The sequence below is a fragment of the Pinus tabuliformis genome, chromosome 9 (genome assembly GCF_031772625.1).
Source record: "Pinus tabuliformis cultivar Carrire ecotype Pingquan chromosome 9, CPIR1, whole genome shotgun sequence".
NCBI lineage: Eukaryota > Viridiplantae > Streptophyta > Pinopsida > Pinales > Pinaceae > Pinus > Pinus tabuliformis.
This window is the reverse complement of record NC_142307.1, coordinates 1031170633-1031181415: the sequence shown is the minus strand read 5'-3', so window position 1 is coordinate 1031181415 and position 10783 is coordinate 1031170633.

Genomic DNA, 10783 nt, shown 5'->3' with positions numbered 1-10783 from the left:
CTCTGAGGTGCCCTAGTTGTTTTCAAAAAAAAAGGAGAAAGAAAAAATGAATTTTTGTTGTATTGCAGGTTTGCAAGAGGACTGCAGGAAGCAGAAGAAGGTTCCAAGGGAACCCTGACATTCACACCAGCATCCATCTCACCTTCTCCACACCTTCCTCCATCATTTTTGGCATCTCTTTCACCCCACAGTACCTTTTTCTTCCAAAACTGTGTTTTCTACAGGAGGCTCTCTGTTTTCCATAGAGGATCCTGTAGGAATTATAGAGAGCCAAAACTATCCACAGAAGGCATTTTGAGGGGAAAAAAAGCTTCATAAGGAACCTATAATCCCTCCTACCATCTTCAAACCTCCGTGCCATCATTTCCAAGCCTGCATGACACCTCCAATCATTATTTTTTTTCTACCTATCCAAGAAAAACACAGAAAAATAGTTTTTAGGTTTTGAAAAAAAACAAAAATAAAAAGAGGAAAAGGCACCAATAACCTTACCTGAAGCTTACCTACCATCCCTCTATCATTCATGACACCTCTAGCATTATTCTCGAGCTCCAAGCATAGGGAAAAGTTGAAGTTTCAAGGAGCGAAGCAGCTACAGGAGCTCTTGTAAGAATTCCTGTAGCAACTGATCCGATAGAAGTCCAACACCAAAAGCAAAAGAGTGCACATCTACAGGCTGGAAAGGCACATGCAACTTAGCTCTAGCGAAAGAAGAACCTGCAAAAGTAAACAGCCACACATTAGCTAGCAAAGAAAACATACATGAAGAAGAATGAAGGCATGCAGTAGAGAGTGCCACAACACCTCACAGCAAATACACTCGGATCACAGGTAAGTAACTAAGTCACTCCTCTATTTGCATTTGTGTAATTAGGAGTCATACGGAAGCAACGAGATGGTTGAGATTGAATGAGGGAAAGGTGGCCAGTGAACTTGGCCACCTTCATTTAGTTGACTCCACTCATCTGAGATGTCACCCACACGTGCGCATAGTCAACTCAAGCATAAGATGCCAAGGACAGGTACTAGGAGGAAGTGTGAACTCCAATACAATAATGAGAGATGATTACGAGGAATGGCCATGATGACAAGGTAGGTGGGGACCAACAGTCTGAACATGGCCAATGTACACCTTGCTAGCTCAGCACTCATAACCGAAAATATCCATAAAGGGTAATGAGCACTCCTCCCCGCATATTCTCACCATATTTTCTTCATTTCCTCCTCGTAACTCAGCCACAGCAGTCCTCTTATGCCCCCATAGCCTCGTAACCACCATCCTCCATCGATTTCCTCCATATTCTTGCTCTCGGCATTGTCTACAGGAGCACCTAGAGGAAATCTACAAGAGGAATAGCGGGCTTCTACAGGAGGGGTAGTAAGCCATTTTGAAGGGAGAAAACACAGTTTTTAGCATGAATTTCAGTCTGAAGAGGTAGGGTTCATGCATGCCCCCCGTTGAATACCAATATATGAAAGAAGTGATCTCAATGTGAGGATGAAATAAGTCTTTAGGAGGGCAAAAAATACATTTAAAAAAAAAAAAAATTTGTTTATTTAAAAAAAACGCAGTCTCCTCTGTTTTTTTATTTTTCTCAAAACCCTATGTCTCCACCTCCATAATTGGTTTTAAAAAAACACAAGCAGTATGACAGGAGGGTTTATGAGAAAGGAGCCCACTAACTCCACTAGGCTCCATGCACATCCTCAAGTAGTGGACATATTCACAAGGGCAATCTGGATGAATTTCTTTTAGAAATTCGGAGGGTTTGATGAGGAGATTTACCAAAAAATTTCTCTCTCTCTGGTCCCTCACATAAGAACACATGTCACTGTAACCATTAGAGGCCTCTCCATCAAAATAACCCCTGAATTCATCAGTAGGGTCACTACCCTTCCTCTTGGGCTGCCTTGGAGCAAAGATGAGAAGCCAATTGGCCAAGCTGCCAAGAAGAAATTTTTCAAAAATAATGAAACCCCTGCCAAAGATAAAAATGGAATTTGAAGGGCTAGTATACCATATCCCTGGGATGAGGTTAGATACCAAGTAATCAAATACATTTCTTGTGAGGGGAGGCACAACATTGTCTATGGTTATCATTTTAGAATCCTCCATGACTTGAGGTATGGCATGGGTACCCCAGCACCTCAAAAGCTCAATATCCCTTATTTTCTCCTTCAGTCCCTCATTGACTCCAGCACCAAGGTACAAGCAGGAAATTCAGGGTATTTAGCTCACCATGGCTTAATCAAAATCCTAGTAGAGGAAGCCCTCCATACCTTTACACTCCCTATAGCATGGGAAGTTTTCGGAAATATGACAGCTAAGGATGACATAAAATCATTAACCTATGATGTTAGTCCTACTGGTAGTTAGGAGGAAGAACAACAAGGAGGATAAGATGAAGCCAGTGGCTACACAGCAGAGCAAGAAAGGAAGGAGGAAGGAAAAGAAACAAAGGAGGAAAAAGTTGAAGAGACAGAAAAAGAGACAGAAGAAGGAGAAAAGGAGGCAGAGAAGGCAGAGCAAGGAGAAGAGTCCCTTGAGACTTTGGAAAGAGAAGCAACAGCTACCCTCACTGCCCTCAGTACACCAGTCAAGCCAAAGCAGAAGAGGAAAAGACAGACCTCCATGTATTTTAGGGCAAGGAAGAGCACAAGAATTAAAACAGGCAAACCTCAGCCCTCTTCAAAAGTTCCCATTACCATTGAAGATTCACCATCTGCCAAGGTGAAAGAATCTCCTTCCAAGACACCTATAACATATGAAAGGGGAACTCCAAGTTCTTCTACATCGAAGGGAAAGGCAGTACTACAAGACCCAAAACTAGACCTATAGGAGGCTCAAACAGTCCTATAGGAGACATTGTCCAAACTACAGGAGACTCAAAATCTTGACAAAAAGATAGGGGAACAGCCACAGGTGAAGGGGGAAGAACAAGAGCTACAAGAACCTAACCCCCAACCTAGTATTACCTCCTATTACAATCTACTTGAGGGAGGTAGGATAATCCCACAGAAATTTGTAATTCCACTATTTTTTGAATTGGAGAAAGAAAGAGTGAGAACACATAGGTGGATGCAGATAGCCAAATACAAAGGAGTTGAGGATGTTGGCCATATGGAAAACAAACTCAGGGAAATGGACAGATAATTGAGTGCCCTTAGAGATAGAGAAGCCATCACAAAAAGCCACCTTGAAAATGAGAATTAAAAATTTACGGAGGCAGCTGCAAGAGAAAGAGACTCAACTGGCATACATGGGCAGCTTATCCATGGAGGCATTACAATGCAAAACACCAACCAAATCTTATGGCCTCTATCTGAAGGACCAATGGCTTCAATTCCAAATAAATACTTTGGCACAAAGAGGCACAATGCCTTTCCAAGACTACAGGCAGTTCATGGACCTATGTGACCAAAGCACCTCGGAGGATAAAGCAAAGATGGCAGAGTTCTACCTACACAACATGGCCCTCATAGACATGAATGTGTGGGACCCTAATTCCAAGCTAGGGGACCTGCAATTAATGGCCATGGCCTCATGGAAGAATAATGAAGAATTGAGGGTAGCAGAATGAAAATATTGGTGATAAAAGAGCAGAATGAGTCATTAATGATAAGAGCTGAGCCATTAGATCCTATGGCACTCATCAGCACACACAACCTTCTTGCCAATGACCCTCAGATTTCCCCTAAATATCTAACCAATCAGGCACAAGCCATTGGACACTTTGAAGATATGAAAAGGCTCCTTGGGGATGATTGTGTGCATGCATGCATGAGAAGATGGAACACCTTACCACATAGTTTGCAGATCAGGAAATACCGTTCCCCCATGAGGCTGAAGGAGGCATTGAAAAGAGTGCCATTGTACAAGCGCTCCATGCAAAAGATGAAGGTCAACTCGATTGGCCTCAAATTGAGTCCCCCACTCCTATCAGGCATGCTGAAAGGCAGAAGAGAAGAAGAAGAGGAGGAACAGTGGAAGGACATAGATAGAAAGGTATGGTTTTATGGCCAACATGAGCAGACCACATCAGAAGCCTGCCATAGAAGATGAGGAGATTGACTAAGTTGCTTAGAGGATGAGCAACACCTTTTGTAGGGGGGTGATGATGAGCCTCATAAATGGGTAATTATATGGGCTCATTTTACCTCCTAACCTAGTAAAATCAACCATTCTCTTAGCTTATTGTATGATTTTCTAATTATATTTATGCTTATAGAGTGAGTTGAGTTAGTTATAATGCCATGTGGTCTAACATGTATTTGATGCAGATTATTGATGGATTTCGAGGTCAAAGTCAAGGATCCAATGGTCAAATGGTAGCAACAACTTGAAGTAGACAGAGGAGAGGACTTATAGGATGGAATCCCCCTCATTTATTACTCCTCACTTCGAATTCCCCTTCATTCAGCTCGGAGTATAAGCAGTCGAATCATGCCTAGAAGGTAGCGAACCAAGTGGAATATGATTGAGAGTTATCTCGAGTTTTGGGAGTGAAGCCTCCCTAATTTTAAGGAAGCTATTGGTAGCTCCAGATGTATAAGTAGAGATACCTAGGGCCTCACTAGGGTCGGGATTTTTTTTCTTATGTAAACTCTGCTCAAATTTCGAGCTTATTATTTTGTGACAATTTCATGTAATCTTGTCATTTTTTGATAATGAAGATGGAATCCCTTTTGAGCTAGCACTAAGTTACCTTAGAGGGTTGAAGCTCTTGGGTTAGGGCCCAATCCAAGCAGCCAAGCTTCTCTTTACTTGTATTTGTATGCTTTACTTCAGTTTGTAGGTTAATTTGTTGTTAGATGTATTTTTCTTTTATGGTTAAGAATAGGTTAATTTTGATGATTCAATAGTTTGCTTCCACTCATGCTTTCTATAGCAGGTTAATCAGCGATGAGAAAAGACTCAAAAGGCTAGAAATACTACCTTGGCCTCTCTTCCTCCCTCTGGGACCATGATTTGAGGCAAAGACTCTCTTGCTGCCCCAAAAACACAAATTTTCCTCATTCATAGGACTTCTAGTGTTTTCCGCTCTTTAGTAGGTTGATAGTCTGGTTTTGCTTTGCTTCAAATCACCTTTTTCATGTTAAATTCCTAATTTTCAATAGTCCTCTTTCATGTTTTCATTTCTTGTAGCATTTCTCATCATTTCCTCTCATAGATCATAGTTTAAACCACTTTAATGCAAAACTTTATTTTTCTAGATGCACTCATTTCATTGTTTGCTTGATCTCCTTAGTTTACTATCAGCTTCGATGTAGAATATCTCTTCCAATAGTAGGCCAGCTTATCAGTAATCACATCCCCCATCTAATCCATGCCCTATAGGTCTCCCAAACCTAAACTCAATTCTGCCTTAGTTTCCTTCATTTTTCATTGAACTTCTTCCTGTCCCCTTGAGCAAACCCAATCATCCTTCTCTCTCCTAGTGATTCATGGTCAACCTTAGGCACTCTAACACCTCACCCCAAACTTCATCCACCTTTTCCACCCACTCTCACACCCTCAAAATAGTAAAAATTGTTCTTGGCCTCCTCTTGTAGGCCTCTTGTGGTTTCCCTGTTTTCCTCCTGTAGTTTCCCTGTGTCCTCTTGTAGTTTTTCCTGTAGGCTTTCTTTTGAAGGCTGAGTGTGGGAAAAGCCTCTAGAAGGCCACCTAAGACCTCCTAGGACCCATCCACACCATATTCTATCCTCCCAAGCTCCAAAATCACCCTCCAACGCCACCTGTTTGTTGCCACACTCACACATAATAAATTAGATGCATGATTAAATTCACATAAAAACACATAGAAATCCAAAAATATGTTTTTTACTTATTTACTTCCAGAAATAGCATGGTTAGATGTTGTTTGCTTTCTTGAGTAGGCAATGGCATTGCTTTCATGGTTTTCATAGTGTTTTTGGTAAAAGTAGCATTAGCTTGTTAATTAGGGTTTACTAGTCTTGCTTTACATTCCAGTCTTTTTCCTTTCTGCAATTAGAATATCTTCTGTAGAGTAATATTTATTTCTTTCATCACACATAAAGCTTCTTCTAAAATCTATAGAAGTTCTCTTGAGCTCCTAGTGATCTCACGTCGACTGACCAAGTGACAACCTGCAGTGAGAACTAGTACTTGTGCATATAGCACCGACGCTTCCAGGTTTGTTACAAACTACCGGGTTAATAAAAGTAAAGTTGGCAGTCCATGAGTTGAAGCATTCTTGCTACAATACTGGCACTCACCAGCTATTTTGATTATTCCTCTGTATGATCATAAGTCCTCGATCTCTTCCTTGATCTGAGATCGTGCTTCTTGTGCAATTCTGTGAGCATAAAATCTGTAAATGTTTTGCAACATTCATCATTCTCTTAATCATCTAATGCAATTTGTGACTCAAGATTCAAATCCTCTTCATATACTTCTTCTCTTTATTCCATTGACATAGTAGAATATTGATTCTCCTGAAATTTAACAGTCTCTTCCACTGCTTCTTCTGGTTCATCTCCAGTATAAAAAGGAGGTCGAACCTGATCTTGATCATTTCTCTCTCCTTCTGCATAATCTGCAATTGTGGCTTCCTAAACTGAGGATTAAAATTTTTGTTCTTCCCTTGTTGAATTTTCCTAGGAGGATTTTTATTGTCAAGTTCAAGATTTACTAATTTATTAGACAAATTCCTGATACCTTTATCAATTCATCCAGATCTATTTGTGTGAATATTTAAGATGATTAGAGGATCTTGATTCTTCCTTTCCTTTATTTTTATCCACTATTTCGTATTTTTGTTTTACTTTTAATACTGTAGACAAATTGGCATCAATCTATAATGCATCATTCTGAATTTTATCTAATGTGGGAAATTGTCTTTTCCTTAAAGTAAAAATAAAATATGATTCAAATTCTCCTGCATAAAAAAAAAAAAAAAAAAAAAAAAAAAAAAAAAAAAAAAATTGCACCAGCGGCAGGTGGTTTTATCTCTAAATGGCGACTATTATACATTTTATTAATTATTTTGATAAATTCAGCCACTTCTTCATTTGGTTTTCTCTTTATTGCGTTGAATTCAGTCAAAAAATACCCATGATCCTTCTTTTCTCCCCATCTCTGTATAAAAGAATTCTCCAATTCCTCCCAGGTATTGATTGAATTAGTTTGGAGGGTCTTGAACCAATTTATTTCTTCTCCATATAGTGATTGTACAAATAACCTCGTTACAACATCAAGATAATCCACCTTCAGGTTTTCTGCAAAATCATAAAAAGTCACTATATGTTTTTCTATTGTAACCTCATCTTCTCCTGTGAAGCTTGGAAACAACTTCAGATAATCTTGAGGCATGGCATTCATGAGTTAGGGAATATTAAGAGGAGCATAACAGTTTAAACAACATCTTGGAATCACCATATTCTAATTTTGGAAGGGAAGAGGAGGGTTTCTTGCTTGAAACACAAAAGGAGATGGTGAAACCACAAATATAGGAATTGGGCTGAGAAATTGTAGGAACAACTTGGTGTGAAGCAGAAAAGTCAACAATTTTAATTCCTTCAACCATTGAAATTGCTAGAAAAGGGAAGGAAATAGATTCAAATGATATATGTTTAAGAGTAGGCTTAGGAAACAAGGATTGAGGAGGAATGGAACTACCTTCGGAAAAATCCATTTTTGTGATTTCTTCTAGATGAAGAATTCGAGGATATTGAGACAAATAGCTAGTACCAGGAGCATACAAAGTAGGAATTGGACTGCTTAGGATCTTTTCTCTCCAAACCTTTCTGAAACTAATTTCTCAGGATCAGATAAAATTGGGGCGTTTTGTTATGAGGTTTTTAACCCCAAATTTTATTCTCACTTGGAGAGAAAACTCAACCAACACACTTTATTTTCTCACCAAACAAAGAATTCGTTTTAAAAACAAGCCATGGGAGAAATAAATTTTCTCTTCGCTCCTCAGTAATGGACCCAAAAGATGTTGTAACCCTAGATACAACCTCTAGCTGAGAAGAGGTCAATGCCTAGTAAATCTATAAAAAAGGTAATAAATATTTATTGTTGTCCCATTATGATTATTTAGAGATTATTTTCACTGGTAATGCAGAGGAAAACTTCTTGAAATAGAAATAATTCTCAGGATGGCCTCACTGACTATGAAAATGAATTAAAAGTTGTAGCAGGGTGAGAGATAGAAAAATGGAAGGTTCAAAACAAAAGGCTGCAACTGCAAAATAATTTATTTAGACCATAGAAGAATGCATAAGAGACTTAGAGAATGTATGTATGTGTGGAAAAATGGAGTGCAATTTTAAGGTTATTTGATTAAAATTTACAGGTACTGTGAGCAAAGTAAATTTGTATTATAAAAATAACCAACAGCTTCATAACATTTTTCCAAAAGAAGAGGAAACAATAAATGACTTACAATAGTGGGAAACACATATCATATCCAAAAATCAGTTTGGAATCATCCATGAATCTTTTATTAAACTCAAGAAAAGATAACACATTACACAACAAATTTTTCTCTCTCTAAAGTCAAAATTCGGAACCCCAAAAATGGTTCTCCAAAGTCTTTTTGTAGTGACATTACAAAGATGACAGTTATAAAAACTGTTAACTGCCATAAACTTCTTAAACTATTTTAAAAACTACTCTAAGCCCTATTCGGTCCTCCTGAGGACTTAAACTTTAAAACTTAAAATATATTGACTCAAAATTACAATATATAATATCTTTTGAAATATTTCATGAAAGAAACTATGTGGTTGATTTTCATTGGGTGACTTGTGATTTTTTAGCAGGCTCGCTTGTAGAAGGTCCAGGTTTAGCTGCTTCACTTGGTGACATCAATGCTCTGCACTTTTTCCATATTGATAAATTTGAACTTGGGCACTTGATAAACCTGACATGAGCCATCCTGAAATTGGTAATTTGGTTGTAGGTTGGTTTCTCTATGAAGAGGGTTTTGACCAACCATAGCAACTGGAAATCTCTCACTAAATAATTCACAATGGAAAAGCCCTTCAATATTGTTATTTTCTCATGTGAAGAATCAATCTTACTTTTTTCCTTGACCAATAGTGTTTCATATGTCTCCCAAGGGAGCAGATTACCTTGATGATCCAAACATGAGGGAATTTCAAAACAAATTCCTTGATCTCTCCCAACATTTCCTCTATACTTTTTCTATAAAGATTCTTCTGTACCATTTTATTTATTTCCAAAACAATATTTTTTTTGGCTTTAATCTCCATATTTTTTCATTCTTGAGATGATTTAGAATTAATAAAATAATCATTTTCTTTGCTAACCGGGAACCTTGTTGGGATTTTTCTTTAATAGAAACAATGATCACTTCTAAATTTCTGACAATGGTTTTCTCCTCTACCATAATCAACATATAATCCCATATTACTTTCACCTGTTGAATGATGTCATTCCAAATTATCTCTCTGGCCTATATCAGAGACATATTTCCTTTCAGCTTCTCCTTCAGTTCTTTGATCTCATCACATGTTGTCTGATAGTTTTTCTGATGTTGTGATGCACTTTCCTTTTCCATATTCAGTTGTCTCTCTTTAATCTTCAAATTATCTTTAGTGTCATCCAGAATCTTCTGGATTTTCTTCATTTCATCCTTTGAAATATTTAATTATGTCATGACCCTCGTAAGTTTATCAGCAGGGTCTTTGGAATCTAATTGCACAACAATTGTGCACACATGAGTATTTTTTTTGTTTCAATATTTCATTCAATTCTCTCAAAGTGGCCACTTATTTATTCCTTTCAAGTAATTCCTTAGTTATGATTTCCTTCTCTTTTTCAACTTGAGCCACTTTTGGAGCCATAACATGTTCAACTATAGGCAACTTCAACTTCTTCCTCAATATTTGATTCTCTGATTCCACCCCCTGTAAAAGCTTTTGAAAAGCAGATTTATCTTTTGGGTTTACTCCAAGCTTGACAATTAACTATTGAGTTCCTCATTTTGGATATGCAAATCTCTAGAATTGGCTTTTTCTAATTTTAATTGATTTATTACCTTCCCCAATAAAGCTTCTGCTTTATTTTCTGCCAATGATGCCTTGCTTAAATCACTATAAATAAGTTCTCGAGTTTTCCTCTACAGGTTGATTTTTTCAAGCAATGGAATATTCCTTACACCCACAGTTAAGTTTATAGTTTTGAATCCTGCTATAGAAGAAATTGTCAAAGCAAAAGGATGAGAAAAAAGGAAGTTTGAGTTGATTTCTTTCTAAATCCATGGCTGATAGTAATCTGGTATGATACTCTGATATTGATTGGGCTTCAAGCTGAGAAGCCACATTCTCCCTAATATTTTTATTCTTCTCTTCAACCTGTTCATATGACTCCTTCAAGGCAATAATAGAGGTTTGTTCAGCTCCTTCAAGAATAGGAGAAGAAGGTGTGCATCTCACTTCTCCTAACTATAATTGAAAACCAATTGAAGAAGAGGAACTTTCTACCACAGGTTCATATTCCTTTCCCTTTCCATGTAATTTTTATTTCTTGGAATTATGGTTGGTTTCTTCATCTAGATCAATGACCTCTTCAAATCTAATCTTAAATCCTTTCTCTACAAGGTGGGGAGTTTCAACCTCCATCCCCTTCTATGCTTCAAATTGACCACCATTAGCCAATTTTTCTATCTCAGGCCTTGATTCATGAATGTATGGAGCATAGGAATTCTCCACCCTTCTTCTTGAAATAATTTGATGAGGATCATAGGACCATTTGTCTCCTTGCTGAAAGTACATGTCTTGAAGCATTTTA